The sequence below is a fragment of the Mesoplodon mirus genome, assembly GCF_964341445.2.
Source record: "Mesoplodon mirus genome assembly, chromosome: 17".
Classification (NCBI taxonomy): Eukaryota; Metazoa; Chordata; class Mammalia; order Artiodactyla; family Ziphiidae; genus Mesoplodon; species Mesoplodon mirus.
The window spans coordinates 2,483,445-2,503,704 of NC_138993.1; the positions used below are offsets into that span (position 1 = coordinate 2,483,445).

At 41.5% G+C, this 20,260-nt stretch overlaps 1 long non-coding RNA gene across 7 annotated transcripts in view; it reads right to left on the reverse strand.

The window, feature by feature from the left end:
• LOC309792371 overlaps nucleotides 1–20,260 on the reverse strand; it is a 109,369-nt gene that overhangs the window by 64,436 nt on the left and 24,673 nt on the right. For all 7 annotated transcript variants that reach the window (XR_014291687.1, XR_014291688.1, XR_014291689.1 and 4 more), the window contains exon 3: nucleotides 19,816–19,983. This is a non-coding gene — a long non-coding RNA (uncharacterized lncRNA). The remainder of the gene's footprint in view (nucleotides 1–19,815; nucleotides 19,984–20,260) is intronic.

Consider the following 20,260-nt stretch of genomic DNA (forward strand, 5'->3'; position numbering starts at 1 on the left):
TGTGGTTCCAGTGAGGAGATAATCTCTGTTTGCCCCAGGTACTCTGATCTTACCATTTTGTGAGTAGAAAAATAATCTAATTAATTTGATTGCTTGAAGTACTTGCTTTATTGCAAATCATAAAACCAGATGAGGAATAAGATGAAACAACACTGGCATGACCCTGAATACTTGAGATTTTTCAGTAAGGCGGGGAACAAAGGATTTATTTCTCTAACTAAAGGATGATGAGATTAGTTTCCCCGTTTTCCCATTAGCGGCTGTATATCTTTCTCATCCTCTCTCGGTCCTTACTCAACTATTTGAGCTCCTCTATCACTAAACTTGTAATGTATTCCCTGCCCAGCCTTCAAAGCCATATTCACATTCACAGATAAAAGGCTTGGTGCACCGTCCGGGGTAGGACGGCCACAAGCCACCCTGTGGTGATGACATGAGCACATGATAAACGTCCTGACACAAAAAAGCTATTTTTTAGAGGCGGCCACCACTCCATAAGCAGACCTTTGTTGTTCTATCTGTGAGTTAAAGGATCGGTCCTCCCACTGAAAGGCCCTGGAGTCGACAGACCGACTGCTCCAAGTTGCTGACACCACAAGACAGAACAAAGAATCTGTCCAAGTCTTGATCCCCTGGGTCGGCAGAGGCCAAGTTCAGCCAAGCCATCTATCAAGGCCCTGGAATGTGCAGCAAGAAAATACCCGCATTCTGCCAAAGGAAAAGCAAAGCTGAGTCACTGACTCTTCACGGGACGAAGGAAATTCTTCCACGTCCAGAAGGCACCAGCAGCCTTCATCCAGGTCTGCACCGTATAATGGGTAGATTTTCAGCAAGTGCTCAGAAGACAAATGATGCTTTTATCTGGCTTCTCCCCCTTGCAGGAAGAGTTTACGTTAAACCCACTTAGCTGTCTGGAGTGCAGCCTGCGGATTACCTGTTTGTATGAATCGACTACATTACCTGGTCACGTGACTGGGGGAGATGGGGGAGGAGGAGATTTTTGTCAAATTGGTTTTGCTTTGAAGGGATCTTCAACAATTTCTGAAGCCTCACAAAGACGACTATACATTCTGGGCCCCACTAGGAGAGAGGATTAAAAGGGAACAATATACCGAGTAGAGACGTTCGTCTTGTATTTCTAGTAATTTTATTAGTTCAGCCTCACTCAATTGCAAGCTTTAACATCAGCCACTCATTATGGCAAAAAAGTTGGGAAGCGAATAAAAAGCATATCTCTGAGACAGTCTTCCCAAGCTTGGGAGCTAAGCGTCCAATGGAATTTTGAGATAAGGCTTCAGCAGGTAAAGTGAAACAATCCTCTTTTGAAAGAAAACTGAAAGGCCCTAAAAGTCAGGTATGAAGACAGCATTTGGAGGACAGGCATCTTAAATGTTAACAAAGTTGAACTCAAATACCTAAAATGATTAATTGACCAAACTCGCGTTGAGGTTAAAGCTTTTTTTGTTCCTAAAATACATTTTGATTCCAAGAAGGAATTCTTTTCGCAGCCACCCTGAGTGAAGTCTTAGTTTTAGCCTCAGAGGTTTGCCTTCTTTATATTTGTAAATTTCAGTCTCAACTGAGGGCAGGTGGGGTGATAAGATGAAAATGGCAGGATATCAGAGAGTTTAATTTCCAGCCTCAGTTCCAACGCCCGAAACCAAATTACACACTAAGTCTTGTTGGTAAAGCCCTCTAATGTCAAAAGTTGACAGTCAATATCTTGTGGACCTCCCACACACAGCTTTTTTCTTTTTTTTTTTTTCGGGACCAAATAAGATAAATGCATGTGGAATTGGTTTGGGGGAAAAAATGTGAAATATTGTGATGAACTCATCCTTGGGTTGAATTTAGGGTGGATCTCACAGATAGGGAATGTAAATTTAATCTACAATTTTGTTCTCCATTCCATTTCCAATTTTCATCTCTTTAACAGACAAAGAAACCACTGGACTACTGACTGCAGAACAGAAGAGAAAAGTGGATTCTTCAGGACTTTCTGCCCTGCCTTCCGGTCATTTGCTGTGTTAGCTCTCAACCTGAAGCAATTTCTAACTGAGACCAAAAGCCCATATTTGGCCAAGACAAGAGGCAATTAAATAATTTAAGTTTAAAATTCAGGTTTAAAATTCAATATAAAGGTTTTTTTCTAGAGCTTGATAAAGACAAAAGAAATCTAATTTACAAAAACTGAATATTTCTAGACACATACTTCTTTAAAAAGCAAATTCACAGATATTTATTCACATTACAAAAGATTGACTGACTTTAGCATAGCTTTGATCATCCAAAGTATAGTTGTTTTTTAGCAGCTTTATTAGATGTAAATTGTACCTACCATGAAGTTCACTCATTTTACTGTACAAGTTAATGGGGTTTAGTATACTTAAAAATCTGTGCAACCATCACCACAATCTAACCTTAAAATATTTTCATTATCTCAAAAAATAATGGTGTAGCCATTAGCATCCACTCTGTCCTCTCTCACCCCAGCCCTAGGGTTAACAATTAACCTACTTTCTGCCTGTTCTGGGCATTTCATGTAAATGAGTTCATACAATACGTGGCCTTTTTTGACTGGCTCCCCTCTCACTGAGCACAGTATCTTTGAGTTTCATTCACGTCTCAGCCTGTGTCACCACTTCATTCCTTTCGTTACCAAATAATATTGCATTGTGTGGATATACCATGTTTTGTTTATCCGTTCATCTACTGATGGAAATGTTAGTCATTAGGGAAATTTAAATCAAAACCACAAGGAGGTAACACATCATATTCACCAGATAGCTATATTAAAAAAACAGACAATAGGAAGTGTTGGGAAGACACAGAAAAATTGGAAGCCTTATACTTTGCTGGTAGGAAAACAGTTCAACAGTTCCTCAAAATGTTAACTATTGAGCCATCGTATGGACCCCTAATTCCACTCCTAGGTGAATTCACAAGAGAAATGAAAACATATGCACATGAACGTTTATAGCATCATTGGGCACAACAGACAGAATTCATTTTATACACTATTTTCACAAACGTATTTCAAATATAAAAGTTGACATTCCTAAATTCTACATAACTTCTCTAACCTCTCATGTGAGAGAATCTGTTTAGGGGAAGCCCTTGGGGGGACACTGTGGTGCCACTGGCCGGGTTAGGGTGTCAGCCTCCTGAGAGCAAGGTTTTCCTCCTGTTTGTTTGTTTTGTCTTGATTTTAGGTATCATCTAGGAAGTAGAATTTCTAGCAAGCTCCTGAAGGAGTCCCCATCAGCCTCAATTAAGTAGGATGACTTATTAAAAATGAACAATGTAAATGAGAAATTATCATTATTATTATAATTATTATCATCACTATTACTTTGCTGTTAGAGTACTTTGTCTTTGATACATTAACTAGAATCAAAATTGTCATCTTCAGAGAGTCGGCCCCTTACTCTTCGTGCCCTTGTAGGTCACCAGGTGAGCAGCCTTTAGAGGCATCTGAGTTTTCTACATGGTATTTCATCTCTTTGCCTGTTTTCACCCTCAGCTGTGACTCCCCATCTTCACATGTATGTTACGTGAGCCAGGTCACACGGTTTTCAAAGACGGTCATTTTAGTGACTATGCTTTCTTCTTTTACCTTGGGGTCAGGTTGTTCCATGCTCAGAAAGACGAGGGAGGATTAACTGTGTAGCGAGATAAACAGATCTGTGTTGCTGGAGAAATAAGTACAATGCGGGGGTGTATAGAGATAAACAGATCTGTGTTGCTGGAGAAATAAGTACAATGGGGGGGTGTAGGAAAACAGTTTTATTTGTCCTTTTCACCCAAAGGCTAAGCCATTCCTATCAGATCAGCCAGTCCCACTGCTTTCAATTTTAGTGAAGCATATTTTTTTATAAGACTATCTTAGGAGTTTGGGATGTAAGATGTAATAAGCATTCTCAACTGGAAAAACCACATACAACTTGAGAATGTGTCACTCACGCCTCCCCTGCAACCTATTTGTGCCTGGACAGGTGCTGGGCACACAGCAGTTTCTCAGTGAATGGTTTAAAAATTAAGGACACTGCCAACAAACACATGAAAGAATGCTCAACATCATTAATCATTAGAGAAATGCAAATCAAAACTACAATGAGATATCATCTCACACCAGTCAGAATGGCCATCATCAAGAAATCTAGAAACAATAAATGCTGGAGAGGGTGTGGAGAAAAGGGAACACTCTTGCACTGCTGGTGGGAATGTGAATTGGTACAGCCACTATGGAGAACAGTATGGAGGTTCCTTAAAAAACTACAAATAGAACTACCATATGACCCAGCAATCCCACTACTAGGCATATTCCTTGAGAAAACCATAATTCAAAAAGAGACATGTACCAAAATGTTCATTGCAGCTCTATTCACAATAGCCCGGAGCTGGAAACAACCTAAGTGTCCATCATCGGATGAATGGATAAAGAAGATGTGGCACATATATACAATGGAATATTACTCAGCCATAAAAAGAAACGAAACTGAGCTATTTGTAATGAGGTGGATAGACCTAGAGTCTGTCATACAGAGTGAAGTCAGTCAGAAAGAGAAAGACAAATACCGTATGCTAACACATATATACGGAATTTAAAAAAAAAAATGTCATGAAGAACCTAGGGGTAAAACGGGAATAAAGACACAGACCTACTTGAGAATGGACTTGAGGATATGGGCAAGGGGAAGGGGAAGCTGTGACAAAGCGAAAGAGCGGCATGGACATATATACACTACCAAACGTAAGGTAGATAGCTAGTGGGAAGCAGCCGCAGAGCACAGGGAGATCAGCTCGGTGCTTTGTGACCGCCTGGAGGGGTGGGATGGGGAGCGTGGGAGGGAGGGAGATGCATGAGGGAAGGGATGTGGGAACAGATGTATATGTATGACTGATTCACTTTGTTATAAAGCAGAAACTAATAAAAAAAATAAATTTAAAAAAAAAGGAAAAAAAAGTGTATTCTGCTCTTTTCAGATGGAAAGTTCCTTAAAAAAAAAAAAAATAAGGACACAAAAATGAAGAGAACAGCTGAGGCTGGAGACACGGACATATTCTACAAGTCTTCAGACTGAAAGAGAGTCAAGTGGTTGGGTCGAGTGTCAGAAACATTTCTCTGATCTCAGGGTTGAGGACAGACTGGAGAAGGACAAGATAAAAGGAGAAGTACCAGTCTATCCACATAGAGAAAATGAGGGCCTGAACCACACACGGGAATTAAAACAGACAGGTAGTATTTACGAGAGGGCAGGGAGGGTCATCTGTGAGGCTGACTGACCCCCTGGAAGCGGAAGGTAAGAGGAAGGGAAACACCAAACATGTGTCCAGGTGGCAGGGTCAGGCCATGGCCTCACGGAGGCGCCTCTCACCTGGGCAGGAATTTGCTTGGCTGGGGATGGAGAAGAAGTGAAGTTTGGTGCTTACGGAGGATTCCGCGCCTGGATTATCATCCAGTGATACGTGGGCAGGCAGCGGATCACAGAGGCCTGGATTTCGGGACAGGGGTATGGCTGGGCCACGCACGCTGCGAAGTCTCCAATATAAAGGTAGCAGTTTAAGCCTTGGGAGTGGATGAGCTTTCCAGGAAGAGGGCAGAGGATGAGGAAAGGATTATAAATGGAGCCCCGGGGAACAACCAAATTAAGGTGTGGACAAAGGCCCTCACCATCACTAGAAAGGTGGTGTGACTCAGAAAATCTGTCATTATTGATAAAGAGTCAACCGCCTCCTGTTAATGAGTTGAATTGTGTCCCCCGCAAAATACATACGTTGCAGTCCTAACGCCGGTTCTTCAGAATGTGCCTTTATTTGGATGTAATGGGTTAAGATGAGGTCCTCCTGGAGTAGTGGGCCCCTAATCCAGTTTGACTGGTGTCCTTGTAAAAAGAATGTCACGTGAAGAAACAGACTCGCACACAGGGAGGATGCCACACGAAGACTGCAGTTAGGCTGACACAAGCCAAGAAATGGCCAGAAGCCAGGAGAGAGGCCAGGACATATCCTTACCTGCTGCCTTCAGAGGGAGCTCGGCCCTGCAGACGCCTTGATCTTGAACTTCCAGCCTGCAGAACCGTGGGACTATACATTTGTTTCTAAGCCACTCAGTTTGGGGTACTTTGTTATGGCGGCCTCAGTGACTGGACACCGCTGCCACACAAAGACAGTAAAGCTTTTCTGTTCTAACCCCCTCCACACTCCTGGCATCCTTCTTCGATCTTTCTCTTGATTCTCAGAGGTTTCTGGGTGGGTAGATCATCCCCCCTCACTCACCAGAGCCTGAGAATCAAATTATCCTGCATGTCTTGACCACTTCTGTTGACCTAGTCTTTCCCCCAGCTTGAGATAAGCCAGGAAATATCATTGTACCTCAATTTCCTCATTTTAAAATAAGGTGGTATGGGGCTTCCCTGGTGGCACAGCGGTTGAGAGTCTGCCTGCCGATGCAGCAGACACGGGTTCGTGTCCTGGTCCGGGAAGATCCCACATGCCGTGGAGCGGCTGGGCCCGTGAGCCATGGCTGCTGAGCCCACGCATCCGGAGCCTGTGCTCCACAACGGGAAAGGCCACAACAGTGAGAAGCCCGCGTACCGGAAAAAAAAAAAAAAAGGTGGTATGATTGCAAGACTATTTCCAGCTCCAAGTTCCTAAAAATAATTGGATGGAAAATAATTTGCAGAAAAGTGAGGATCAGAGTGTCAATCCCCTCCCGCCCCCATCTCTTCTCACCACTAAACATCCCGAGCTTTTATCTGAGCAAAGGTAGAGACCTTCCTTGGGACCTTAACAGATAAATCCTCACAATTCGCTTGCCATATTTTTAAGCCTTTCTTATAGGCTTCTTAAATATGGAAGTCTCATAACTGCATTAACAGTATTTTTTCCTTTATCTTAAACCTGTCCCCTTAAAGCTTCAAACTTTACTACGATTTGATGTTAAACTTGATGACTTACAAAATCGCAGGTATAAGACCACAATTCAAATCATTCTCAAATTCATCCCTCTAGACCGTGGTCCTAAATTGTTTTTGTCATTTCACCACCTGAAATGCCTGTCTGATTTTTTTTTTTTTTTAATTTTTTTTTTTTTAACCCCACATTTGTTTATTTATTTATTTTTGGCTGTGTTGGGTCTTCGTTTCTGTGCGAGGGCTTTCTCTAGTTGTGGCAAGCGGGGGCCACTCTTCATCGCGGTGCGCGGGCCTCTCACTGTCGCGGCCTCTCTTGTTGCGGAGCACAGGCTCCAGACGCGCAGGCTCAGTAGTTGTGGCTCACGGGCCTAGTTGCTCTGCGGCATGTGGGATCTTCCCAGACCAGGGCTCGAACCTGTGTCCCCTGCATTAGCAGGCAGATTCTCAACCGCTGCGCCACCAGGGAAGCCCCCGCCTGTCTGATTTTTGCTTCACCTTCTCATCTGCTTTCTCTGCCATCAAGGTTAGACTGCCCATCATTTCTATCTGTTTCCTCCCCTTCTCTAACTATATTGCTCTAACTTACCATTTCAAATTCAATTTCTTCCGTAAAACTAAAGAACCACCTAACGAAACAAAGGAAACTCTTTAGTGCCATCCTGGCTTTAGAATCTGCGCTCTTCCTGGTAAATCATAGCCTTCACCAAACCAATGGTATCACTGCATATCTTAAATACTGTTATATCTTAAAGACTGTTATCTAAATGTTGTTGAAACTTTATCACATGCCAACCTGAGAAAAAATGTTGTGTATATTTTTGAGATAAGACAGCCATCACAAAGTTGGCCCACGGACTGTATCTGGGAGTAACATTTCTCACTGTTTTTTCATTTGTCTTACCCTTTACTGTCATAACTGTGAAATGCATACTTCATGAAAATAGTTTTGTTTCATGAAGTCAAACCATATTGTCGGTTTAGACCTACTAGTCGTAGAAGAGGAAAACAGGTATGTTCCTTCCAGCCTGAGCTTTGTAAGAAGTTTACATAGTTTATTTGAAAACCAAAATAAATAAAATCCTTGTTCTTTCATCCACCAAGCACAATGCAGGTTCTTCAAGAAAATAAAATATTGTTAATTGATTCTCCAAAAGCCCAGTAGAGTGTAGAACCCTGTTTTTCACTAAGCATTTTTATATCTAAGTATGTATTTTACAGGAGTTTCACAGTAAATAGGAAGTGGCCCTTTAACAAGTGGTTGGCAAATAGCCTCGTATTGAGGGGGACAGGATTCTCAAAGGAAATGGCAGAATAGGGGGGTGCCAGGCTCATCAACTGAGAGTCTTTTATCAGTGGAAATGTAATGAGACATTTATCTCAAAACAACTCTCTGTGAATCAGGTTGTTTTACCCATTTTCTAGAAAAAGGAACCGAGTGTCATTTCCTGCAGCTTGTGAGGGGCAGAGTTGGGACCATCTGTATCCAGGTTAACACATCCTCCTACTCCTCCTGATCACAGAAGAAGCCGTAAGCGAGCTGCCTATATTAATGCAAAGGACAGCTTCCTTTCCAAATAATCTGAATTCAAATTTAGTAGATTCCCGATGAATACGGTTTTACTTTACTATTTCTGAGATTCTACCTTATTGCAGGCTGGATTCCTTTTCAATTCTAAGTTGCAGGGAAATCCATCCTAAGAAAAGTCTGTCTCTGTCTCTCTTTGTCATGTACACACATTGTTACCCACGTTTAGGAAGCTGTAGACTTTTTGTCGACTTTGTGTAAATCAATGGGCTATAATGCATACCTTTTTTCTTTTCCTGGCTGCCAAGGCATGGTAGGTATATAAGTGGATTTATGGTGCCACCATGTGGTAATATACAGAGACTCGTTAAAAAAATTTTTTTTCATTAATTCATTTTATTTTACTTATTTTATCTTTGGCTGCGTCGGGTCTTTGTTGCTGTGCAAGGATTTTTCTCTACTTGCAGCGAGCAGGGGCTACTTTTTGTTGTGGTGCACAGGCTTCTCGTTGCAGTGGCTTCTCTTATTGCGGAGCACGGGCTCTAGGCACGGGGGCTTCAGTAGTTGCGGCACGCGGGGCTTCAGCAGCTGTGGCTCACGGGCTCTAGAGCGCAGACTCAGTAGTTGTGGCGCAGGGGCTTAGTTGCTCCACAGCATGTGGGACCTTCCCAGACCGGGGACTGAGACCATGTCCCCTGCATTGGCAGGTGGATTCTTAACCACTGTGCAATCAGGGAAGCCCCTCATTTTATTTTTTATGCCAGTTTTATTTTATTTTTTACATCAGGCTCCCTGGATTTCAATCTGTGACTTCAGCATCACCTGTTGTACCATTATTCCCTGACTCTCCGTAAAAACACTGCCATCCAAAAGGAGAAGTTTGTGTGACTTTGGTCTTTTGGGTGGGATATTAAGTAAAAGATGAGATGTTGGATGCTGCTTTCTACTGGACCAGGCATGGAGTTACTTGTGGGTGTACTTTTTAAATGAGGCTTCACTTGCAAGGGTGCCTTTGATTGCTAAGAAGTATGAGTAAAGTGGAGTCCAAGTATTTGTGAGCTACCTACAGGCAAAACATAACCAGCTGGAATACAGTTAGTGACTGGTTTTCTCCAGGTACATTTTCTAATTTATTCAACAAGAATCTGTCAAGTCCATGACTAGCATAAAGTATTTTCCTAGAAATTGTGGGAGCTCACAGACAGACAGATGGATGAAGACAGATAGACTGATGGATAGGTATACAGATAGATGATAGATAGACAGACAGATAGATACAAACAGAAGGAGATAGTGACAGAGTTCCATCTTTGATCAGTCTATAACAAACTGGAAAAACAATGCCTAGAAAGGTCATACAACACAGCAGCGGCTACAAATGATTCCTGTCACAAGGGATCTGCCTCTAATGGCAAAGTCTTTGTCGTTTACCTTAAATGATACAGGGATATATTTATTTGTCTATATAATATTATATTTTACAAGACAGGATAGCATCATGATCAACACTGCAAACTCTGAAGCTAGACTTCCTGGTTTCAAAACTTGGCCCTGTGATTTGTCATCGAGGCGTATTCCAGGAAGTCACTTACTCTCTCAGTGCGTCAGACCCATCAGTAAACTGGAGATTATATCCAACTCTAAAGGTTGTCTAAGGACTGGATGGTTAATAGGAGTAAAGCTCTTGCCATAAGTAAAGCAACGAATGCACTGCCTGGCACATAAGTGCTCAGTAGATGCCAGCCATTCCCACAATATTATATTTACTATCTTAAATTATTTTTACAGATGTTCTAAATTTTACCATATAAACAAACAGGGCTGCCCACCTTAAGCTAGAAGTCTTCAGCACAGATTACTACAGTGATTAATACTTAAATTTGACAAGATTAGTCTCCAAGCTCCATAAATAGAAGCACTATACTAAGTGGACATAGGCTAGAGCACCTTCAGGTCTATGGTCTGCCCAGCCCTAATCGCTCTGTCATTTAAGGCGGTTTCCATTAACTTACAGAGGCGCTAGCAATCTCAGATCCTTTCCTGCTAGATTCATACAACCAGTGATCTAGGGAGCCAGGATGTGAAGCCAAGCCCCAACCAAAAAAGAGAGTGAGATGACCTCGTGATACTTCACCAGTAGGAGATGCTATTTAATAGCCTTTTTTTCAGGTTCTGACTAAATACTGTATTTTGTTGAATCTAGGATGCCACAGGTTGTGAAATACACATTATTTTATGTTCCATTAAGAAAGAAAATACATGCAGCCAATTAAACTGGTATGAGTTCAACTATAAGATGCATTCTGATTTCTGGGATGTTCGAATTTGAAAAAAAATACAATATTAGAAATGATAAATTATGGTCATAATTGTTTAAGGAGTTCAGTAATTTTAACTGCTAGTGCTTAGAATTTACTCAGAGGAAAGCACTCATGATCCTGCAAACCCAGGGGGTCCTGGCCACAAAGAGGTCATGGTCCACGAGTGACCAGGCCCCTTGTCAATCCACTCAGCACGAGCAGGACTTCCCACGTCCGTGTACAAAGATCTCTGCTTGCACAGAGCTCATCTTCTATTGGAGGAAAACACACAATCAACAAATAAAAATATAATTTCAGGTAAGTGCTGTGAAGACAACGAATGACTGGTTAACAGTGACTGGGGAAGGAGGACAAGATGTGTAGAATGACTGGGAAAGGCGTCTCTGAGGGTATGACTTGAGGCCTGCGTGATGCAACGCCAGGCAGGAGGCTGTCGGGAGAGTGGCCGAGGCCCTGGTAAAGGGCACCAGTCCCAAGACGGAATGAGATGGAGGGAAGAGAGTAAGTCTGGAGGATGGAAGACACGAGGAAATGCGAACAGACTCAGACGAGATCAAAGAAGTGGGCGGGAGTCACGGAGAGGGAGGAACCGCCTTTCCTCTGCTCCCGTGTCCAAGCTCAGCCGCCACGGGCACAGACCCACCGACGGGTGGTCCATCCGTTTCCTGCTGGCAGCCAAGTCCATGGAGACCAGCTGGCCTCCTCCCTCTCTCAACTGTTAGGGTGAACCCTGCCAAACTGGCGGAGACACAGGTCACAGGGGAGGAGCTAACCCCTTTGGTGGATAAGTTGGAAAATGGCACGTGGGTCACATCCCGGGACTCAGTTCCACGAGCAGAGCGTGACCCGCATGCAAGCCCAGCTCTTGGTCTATGCGAATGCAAACGGCATCCTGTGTGAGCCACGGACCTGCTGAGAATAAGGGAGACCTTATATTCAGTCTACTAATTATGGGTCTCATGAGGGCAATTTTGTTTTTTAAAAAAATTAAAAAGCCAGTCAAGTAAGGGGAATGCAAGCCAGGGATTTCCTGGAACTTAAACATTTTACATTTTTAAAAGAAATGACAAAATATCAGCTCGGTTATTTCAAAAAGTTGTTATAAGGAAAAGAGTCTTTGGATCTGACGGGGTTGAGGTCAACTCCCTTCATCAGTGTAGATTCCTTTCCTTCAGAAATCCACATCCGCCTCCCGTGTGCCTGGCTCACAGTCTGTCATGTATTTCAGTGGATTTGCCTTGGAAACCCAGGCCCCTCTGTCAACGTGTGACACCACACTTCACTCTGCCTGCTCATCTTCTGTATCTCACACCCTAAGCAGGGTATTCATCCATCACTTACGTTTCATACAAGAAGCTTAAGAACATGTATGACTGGGCAGGACCCTACGGGGATGGGGGGGGGCTTTGCCATCACCTGGTCCAGTTTCCTCACACACGTCACAGATGTGCCCCAACTTGGCAACCACACAGATGGCATCTGCCCTCCAAATGGTGCCTGAGCTCGGGAACGGCCCCTCATTTCAGTCTCCACTGGTTACCCCTCCCTGGATCTCTACCCACGGGTCCCCTCACCCTCAGTGTTCACACATCAAAGGTGCAGAAGCACAGACAGAATTCTAGCTCTGGCCACAAAACAGAACTGAATTTCCCATAATTCTCAGGTTATACAGGTATGCTGAGCTCTTAAAAGAAATTTATGCTCAAAAAATACAGCCTAATTACATGAAAATCGTGTTGAATGGAAGTTATTTTAAAAAAATCATTATTTACTTCTGGAAGTTAGTTGATTTTATTTTTTTCAAGCAGATACAAGGATATTACCACCAGAGAGCACCATGGTTCTTCCTTAATCTGTATATACATACCGGTTATACTGATCCTTAATTTCAGGGGTTTCTTAAACAATAACCATCATAATTTAAGCTGAATTTGGAAAATTCTTTTGCTTTATTTTTGATCTTTGTCTATTAAAATATCCAAAGGTATTTCAATTTTGTTTTTTAATGTGAGATATGAAAACACGTTTAGAGTGTGTTTTCAAACACCATGATATACTTTTAAAGTTTTAAAACAGTTTTGCTTAAACCTGACCCTACCTCATCCAGTGTTATTTACACTTGACCTCTTACGCTTGTGCATACGCCATCCATTTCCTGATTCGCATGAAATGTTTGTTAATGATCCTCGGTCTTATTTGTGGAAGAATACAACTTTATTTATGAATCTTGAGAACGGCTGATGGGCTTGAATACCATTTTAGAATCATCCCACTCTTTTACTGAATAAACATTTATGCTTATCCTTCTCACTGCCATCATCTCCAAACTCAATGGATAATATCTAAGGCCACTCTCTGCTCTGATGTTTTATGAGTGTATGAGACCATATTCACAATGCACCAGCCAGAGAATATTGCCTCAGAGACAAGTACATGAACAACCCCTGCTTTAAGTCAAATCTGACCATATGATTGTGTGCTCTTTCTTAATTCTGAGGGTGTTTTTAGAATAAAGTATGTGTGGTCAGGTTCCCATAAAGAGGAACTTCCTTTTTCTCTGGTTGGGTTCAGGAATGGACATTTGGGAATGCTGCAGTTTTGGTTTCTTGGGTGATGATTTCAATGGCCTCTGCCTGGAACTCACTTTGCTTTTCGGACATCACCAGATACCACGTTGGCCACACAGATATAAGCAAGTCCCCACTCTGATTGTGAGCTGTGCCTGGGTGAGAGTTGCTTAGAAGAACTAGAAGAACTGACCCCAAAGTTCCAAGAGTCCGGGTCCAGGGAACCTCTGTAATGAGATGCCCGTCAGGACATAAAACCAGGGTGGGCGGGTCAGCGGACAGGGTGACTCTATGGACAGACTGTCCTGTGTTCAGTATCCAGAGCTGGCCTTTCCTACTGCTAGAAGGAGAACTTGGAGAAAAACAGATTACTTCAATGTTAAACATGAGAGTTCAAAGTCATGTTAATTTGATCTTTGAAAGGGATGATGAATACAAGACATCCTTGAGATATAAAAAATAATCCAGCACTAGTTTTGAAAATTATGACTTGAAATAAAAATGCTTTGAAAACATCCCTTATTACATGTCTTCTAGAGCAGGCCCTGAAAAGATCATCCAAATAATCGATCGGTTATTTTTCCTTATAGAAATTCCTTTAATAATACAAAACTTTTCTGCTGGGGAAGCAAAACTGACTTTGATTTTTCTAGGGAAGCAAAGTTGTAAAGGGATACAAAAAACGCAGGTATTTTATATGACAGAATTGCACGTGGCTTAATTTAAAATAAAAGAAGACATGATATAACAGTGAAGTAGCCCTAAATTATATGTCTATGATTTTCAATTGCATGGGATATTTATGCTTTAGGAAGCTTTAATTTGGGTTAAAATCATATTGACACATATAAGCCTCTGTTTCCTTAGTGATTAAATTAAAATGGGAGAACACAGCTCTCTCCTAATACATTCAAGCTATTGTCTCATTAACTGTTCTCCAGAGGACTATTCCAGGTAAATGATAGGAGGTTTTCTATAGAAAAAAGGTTCTAGGGCTTCCCTGGTGGTGCGGTGGTTAAGAATCCACCTGCCAATGCAGGGGACAAGGGTTCGAGCCCTGGTCCAGAAAGATCTCACATGCTGTGGAGCAACTAAGCCCATGAGCCACAACTACTGAGACTGCGCTCTAGAGCCTGCGAGCCACAACTACTGAAGCCCGCGTGCCTAGAGCCTGTGCTCTGCAACAAGAGAAGCCACCGCAATGAGAAGCCCGCGCACCGCAACGAAGAGTAGATCCCGCTCGCCCCAACTAGAGAAAACCCACACACAGCAACGAAGACCCAATGCAGCCAAAAATAAAATTAATTAATTAAAAAAAAAGAAAGGTTCTATGATGAAATAAGTTTGCAAAAGCCTACATAACTTATCTCCTTCCTGGAGATTCACAATGAATATTATTATTTAAGGACGCTGAGAAATTCTGGAGTAAAGAACCTGCTAGAACTTTTTGATATAGTTTCTCAAACCTATATAACCACACCCTGAGCATATTAAGGAAGAAGTATTCCACAGCACACAGGTGAGAAATGCTACTGTAAACAAGAGCATAACTGAATAATTTTCACCCCGACACCGCCAATAAATATCTTAGTGGAGGGCTTCCCTGCTGGCGCAGTGGTTGAGCGTCCGCCTGCCGATGCAGGCGACACAGGTTCGTGCCCTGGTTTGGGAAGATCCCACATGCCGCGGAGCGGCTGGGCCCGTGAGCCATGGCTGCTAAGCCTGCACGTCCGGAGCCTGTGCTCCACAACGGGAGAGGCCGCAACAGTGAGAGGCCCGTGTACCGCAAAAAAAAAAAAAAAAAAAACTGACAAAGCATTAAATAAAATTTGAATAAACATGTAAGGACAAATAATCTCAAAAGGACAGGAGCTATAGTCTGGTAGTCATATAAAAAAGGCTGTCAGATTTAGATAAGATCATATACTTATTTTCCCCCTGAATGCCTCCTGCAGTTAGGTATCTCATTTTCCTGTCTCACCAGATGAAGGAGGAGAGGAAAGCAGCAACAGCAGTTGATCATAGAGATGCTTGACCTTTTCAAAGGCGTCAACGCCCTAGAAACAGAAGAAGAGGCTGCAGAGGCTAACCTTGCAGGTAATCGTCCAAGTGGAGACATTCCTAGACTCAGAAGTACTCCTGACTATCGTTAGTTTCAGACTTACTACAGGGAGGTCCTTCCAGGGTCTATTGTCTTTCTTTCTTTCTCTTCTTCTCTCTTTTCTTTTTTTTTCTTTTAGTTTACAATACTACTGCTAGAAGTTGTCTCTGAGAACACCCAGTTTAACCCCTTAGAAAGGCTATGTGCCTTGTCAAAATCTCTGACATTTAATTATACAAGCATCATTAGAGCTTTTGAATCCAGGTTCCCTGCATCTCAGTCCAATATTTTTCCCATCACGAGCCTCCTAGGCTTTTATGTTTTGTTTTGCTTTCTACCCAGAATAAACAACACACAATTTGCCACTGAATTGTCTGGAACTCCTTGACACAGCTTCAATGGTCCCTGATTACTTCATTCCATAGATTATGGAACTAAACCACAGACAGACAGACAGACAGACACACACACACACACACACACACACACCCCACGGAGACGTCCCCCCCCCCAAGTCAGAGATCTGATGAGTGCTACACCAGAGAGAGGCACTGAGGGTATTTCCCTTTCTGATCACTCCACCCACAGGGTGCTCATCATCAACAGACTTTGAGTAAAACCCATGTAACTGAGGATGGCAAGAAGCGCCCTAGAATCTAAAAATATGAATTTAAGGACAGAAAAGACATCACTGTCCTTATTATTTGTAAGGTTCAACTATTTTATGAAATGCATAAGGCTCATTCATAGGACTCCTCTAGAAAATCTTTCATCATTTTGTGTAAAACACCACCGATATGTAACCCAGTAAAGCACAAGAAGAAGAAAACCACCTTCCCATCTGCAGTTTCACTCATCTCATTTCATTCTGCCTTCACCACTTTAATGGATAACCTGCCCATCAACAAGGCAGTTTCTGTAGTTTGAAATAGGACCTGCTGGTGTGAGTGCCCCAAAATGTATTCTAAATGAAAGTGGATCATGAATGTATTTATAATGTGGACTCTAAAGCAAGCGCCACAGAGTGTTTGAAGAGTTCTTTGTGCCAATTCTGTGACTATTTTTTAAATTCTGAAGAGGTTCTAAATTAACAAGTCATGATTACAGATGAAATGAAATAATCTGAACTCTATTGACTTTTTCCTGATATAACTGTGCTTTGATCCTTGTTTTAATGAAGCTCTAAATGAAGGATACATATCAACTCAAATCTTATTTCCCAAATGTGAGCCTGACCTGTGTTGCTTTGTCCTTTGAGATGTCAAAGTTGGTTAAAAGAATAAAATCTGACTTTGATCGTTCCTGTATGCCAACCAGAAACGTTTCTATTGTAGAAGATCTGCATAAGCAACAATGACGTTCTCTTCTCACTGTCAGGAAGGCAGTGGAGCAGCTGCACCCACTCTGATAAAACACAGATGTTCTCTGCAGCCCCATCCATCTTACTCCCGAGAGCTGCCATTAATCAGCTCCATTTTCCCACCACCTTCTTTCCGAAAGACCATCCACACAAGGGCTCTGGCTTCCTTTCTCTGACACATAGTCATTGATGTGACATCTTGGGCACACACACCCACGATATGAGAGAATTCCAACAGGACTATGCAGTGCTTAAATCTCCTACTAAAATTTTGGGTTTTGAGTTACATTTATTTTAGATGTTAGAACAATTTAAGAAATACAAAATAGTATTATGGCATGAAATTATTCATTTATGATCCCACCAGGGAAAGATGAATACTATTCATATTTTTACAGATTTCCTTTCAATCACCTCTTTGTCCACATATATGGTATATATTTTAAAAACTTAGTATTCTCCCTTTTTGCTCAATTCATGAATAACTTACCATATCCTTACAAATCTTTTTTAAATGTTATATTTAATTGCTAATAATATTCCATTATATTGATCTAACTGGAGTTAGCCAATCCTATTCTTTTTCATTTTTAACCTCTAAATTTATGCAAAAATATTTCTCTAAATTTATTATTGAGTTCTTAGAATAGATTCCTGGAATTAGAATTAATGAGTCAAATGACTAGATGTTCTTAAGACTATTAACAAAAATAACGTAAGGGCCTGCGTTTCACAAGTCCTCACCAGTAACAGCTCATTTGATAAAGTAAATTTATTTGACATTCCATTCAATAATAAGGGATTGGCTTTTTAATATTTATCATCCATTTATGTTCCCTTTCTTGTGAATATCTTTTGTTTTAATATTTTCACATTTATTTATGCTACTATGGTATACATTATGCGACTTACGACATGTAATATACAATATGTTCTATTGTATATGTTACATAGAAAGGCTTGCCATTTTAAACTTAGCAAGAATGTCTTTATCTAAACAAATAACAGGTTTTCACTTATCCATGTGCTCATATTTTTTCCTATAGAAACTTTACAAATATTCTGCAAGACCAGAAAGCCTTCAATCGGAGTATGACAAGAGACTGTTACCCATATAAGTGCTATACACATTCATAATCTTTTCCATAATCCAAAATACTCTGAAACTAAAATAAGAGGATTTTATAAAATTATTTGGAAGCAAAATCTGATATAAGATTATATGCTCATAAAAATCCGTGGGCTAGGGACTTCCCAATGAGAAATATGAAAGTCAGGTATACAGCAAAAAAATTCTACCATGTGATCAAATTCAATAATTCTCTGTATTCTGGGACTTCCCTGGTGGCGCAGTGGTTAAGAATCTGCCTGCCAATGCAGGAGACACGGGTTCGAGCCCTGGTCCAGCAAGATCCCACATGCCGCGGAGCAACTAAGCCCGTGCGCCACAACTACTGAGCCTGAGCTCTAGAGCCCGCAAGCCACAACTACTGAAGCCTGTGTGCCTAGAGCCCATGCTCCGCAACAATAGAAGCCACCGCAATGAGAAGCCTGTGCACCGCAACCAAGAGTAGTCTCCACTCGCTGCAACTAGAGAAAGCCCGCGTGCAGCAACAAAGACCCAACGCAGCCAAAAATAGATAAATTAAATCAATAAATTTTGAAAAATAATAATAATTCTCTGTATTCTGGGTGGGTTTGTGTGCTGTGTGTGTTTTGTGTGTATGTGCCCTGTCCATCATAATGCCTAAATATATCGCAGATCAATTCAGTTCTGTACTCACTTCCTGGGTCCTCTTTTCTCCTTCCTGTCTGTATGTTTTCTAAAATAGTCTTCATTTTCTGCTTTATAACAAAGTGAATCAGTTATACATATACATATGTTCCCATATCCCTTCCCTCTTGCATCTCCGTCCCTCCCACCCTCCCTATCCCACCCTTCTAGGTGGTCACAAACCACCGAGCTGATCTCCCTGTGCTATAACGGATTCACTTTGTTATAAAGCAGAAACTAACACACCATTGTAAAGCAATTATACTCCAATAAAGATGTTAAAAAATAATAATAATTAAAAAATAATAAAAAATAAAGTAGTCTTCATATACCCTACTCAGTGAGGATAATCATATATTTTGCATCATACATTCAAACTCTCTGCAGATATATTGATGCATTTGATTCAAAAAAACATAATATTTCTATCAGTTAAAAAAAGAACTTGTATTCTCAAGGATTCTGGATAAGGGACTGTGGATGTTAATATCAATTATAAAAGAATTCTGTTTCATAGACTAAGCACTCACACATATTCACCCTCTGGCATGAAGCCAAACTAAACAATCATTTAGGTATATTTGCAAGTGATTGTAGCAGAATGCCACTGCATCCATGATTTTTTAAAAAATACAAATTCATACTAAAATCAGGCTATGACTGAAAGAAAAAGAAAATTTGGATAAAAGGTGTTTTCCAGTGAAATTGTCTAGATCTTCTTCAGTCTCTTTACAAGAGTCCTTCGTAGAAATAATAATTCTACTTAGCTGTGTGTAAAACTGGTAGGCTAGGGATTCCCCAGTGAGAAACAGAAAAGTACAGCATGCACCAGAATAGCCCCCCACGTGATCTAAGCTCATAAATTCTACTGTATTCTGAGTGTATACACGTCATGCATTGTGTGTGTATATGTCATGTTCATTATGATGCCAAAATAGATCTCGAATCTCTTCAATTCTGCATTCTTACTTCCAAGTCCTCTTCTCTCCATCCTGTCTACATTATCCCTAAGAGATCTCATCTGTCTCATGGCTTCAAATTCCCTGTGCTGGACCCAATAAAGACCCCCAAAGATGTTCACAACCATGTAAGGCTACACATTACTTTACGTGGCAAAAGGGACTTTGCAGATATGGTTAAGGATCTCAAGATGGGGCGATTATCTGAAATTATCTGGGTCAGAATCAGAGAACGTGACGTAATGATGAAAGCATGGGTGTTGATCAGAGAGAGAGAGTTGCAGCTCCTACCTGGACGGTGTGAAGATGGAGGGGTCGCTGAGCTGAGGAGGGCAGGCAGCCTCTAGAGGCTGGAACAGACTCGGAAATGGATACTTCTGGAGGCTCTAGAAGGAACACAGGCCTGCTGACACGTCGATGTCAGCTCGGGGAAACATTTCAGACTGTTGACTTCCAGAACTGTAAGATGATAAATATGCACTGTTTTAAGCCAAATACATTTGTGGTAATTTATAACAGCAGCAATAGGAAAATAACACATTCCCCTACCAGCAGACAATTCCCATCTGAGAATGAGTGAGACTAGGCTTCTGAGTTCCAGACCTATATCCTGATTTCCATTTGGCATCTCCACTTGCATGTTTCAGAGGGACTTAAAACTTAGCATGGTCCAAAGGACATATGCTCTGTGAAAGTCATGGACATTACAATAAACTACAGTTGTGGAAAAGAAACT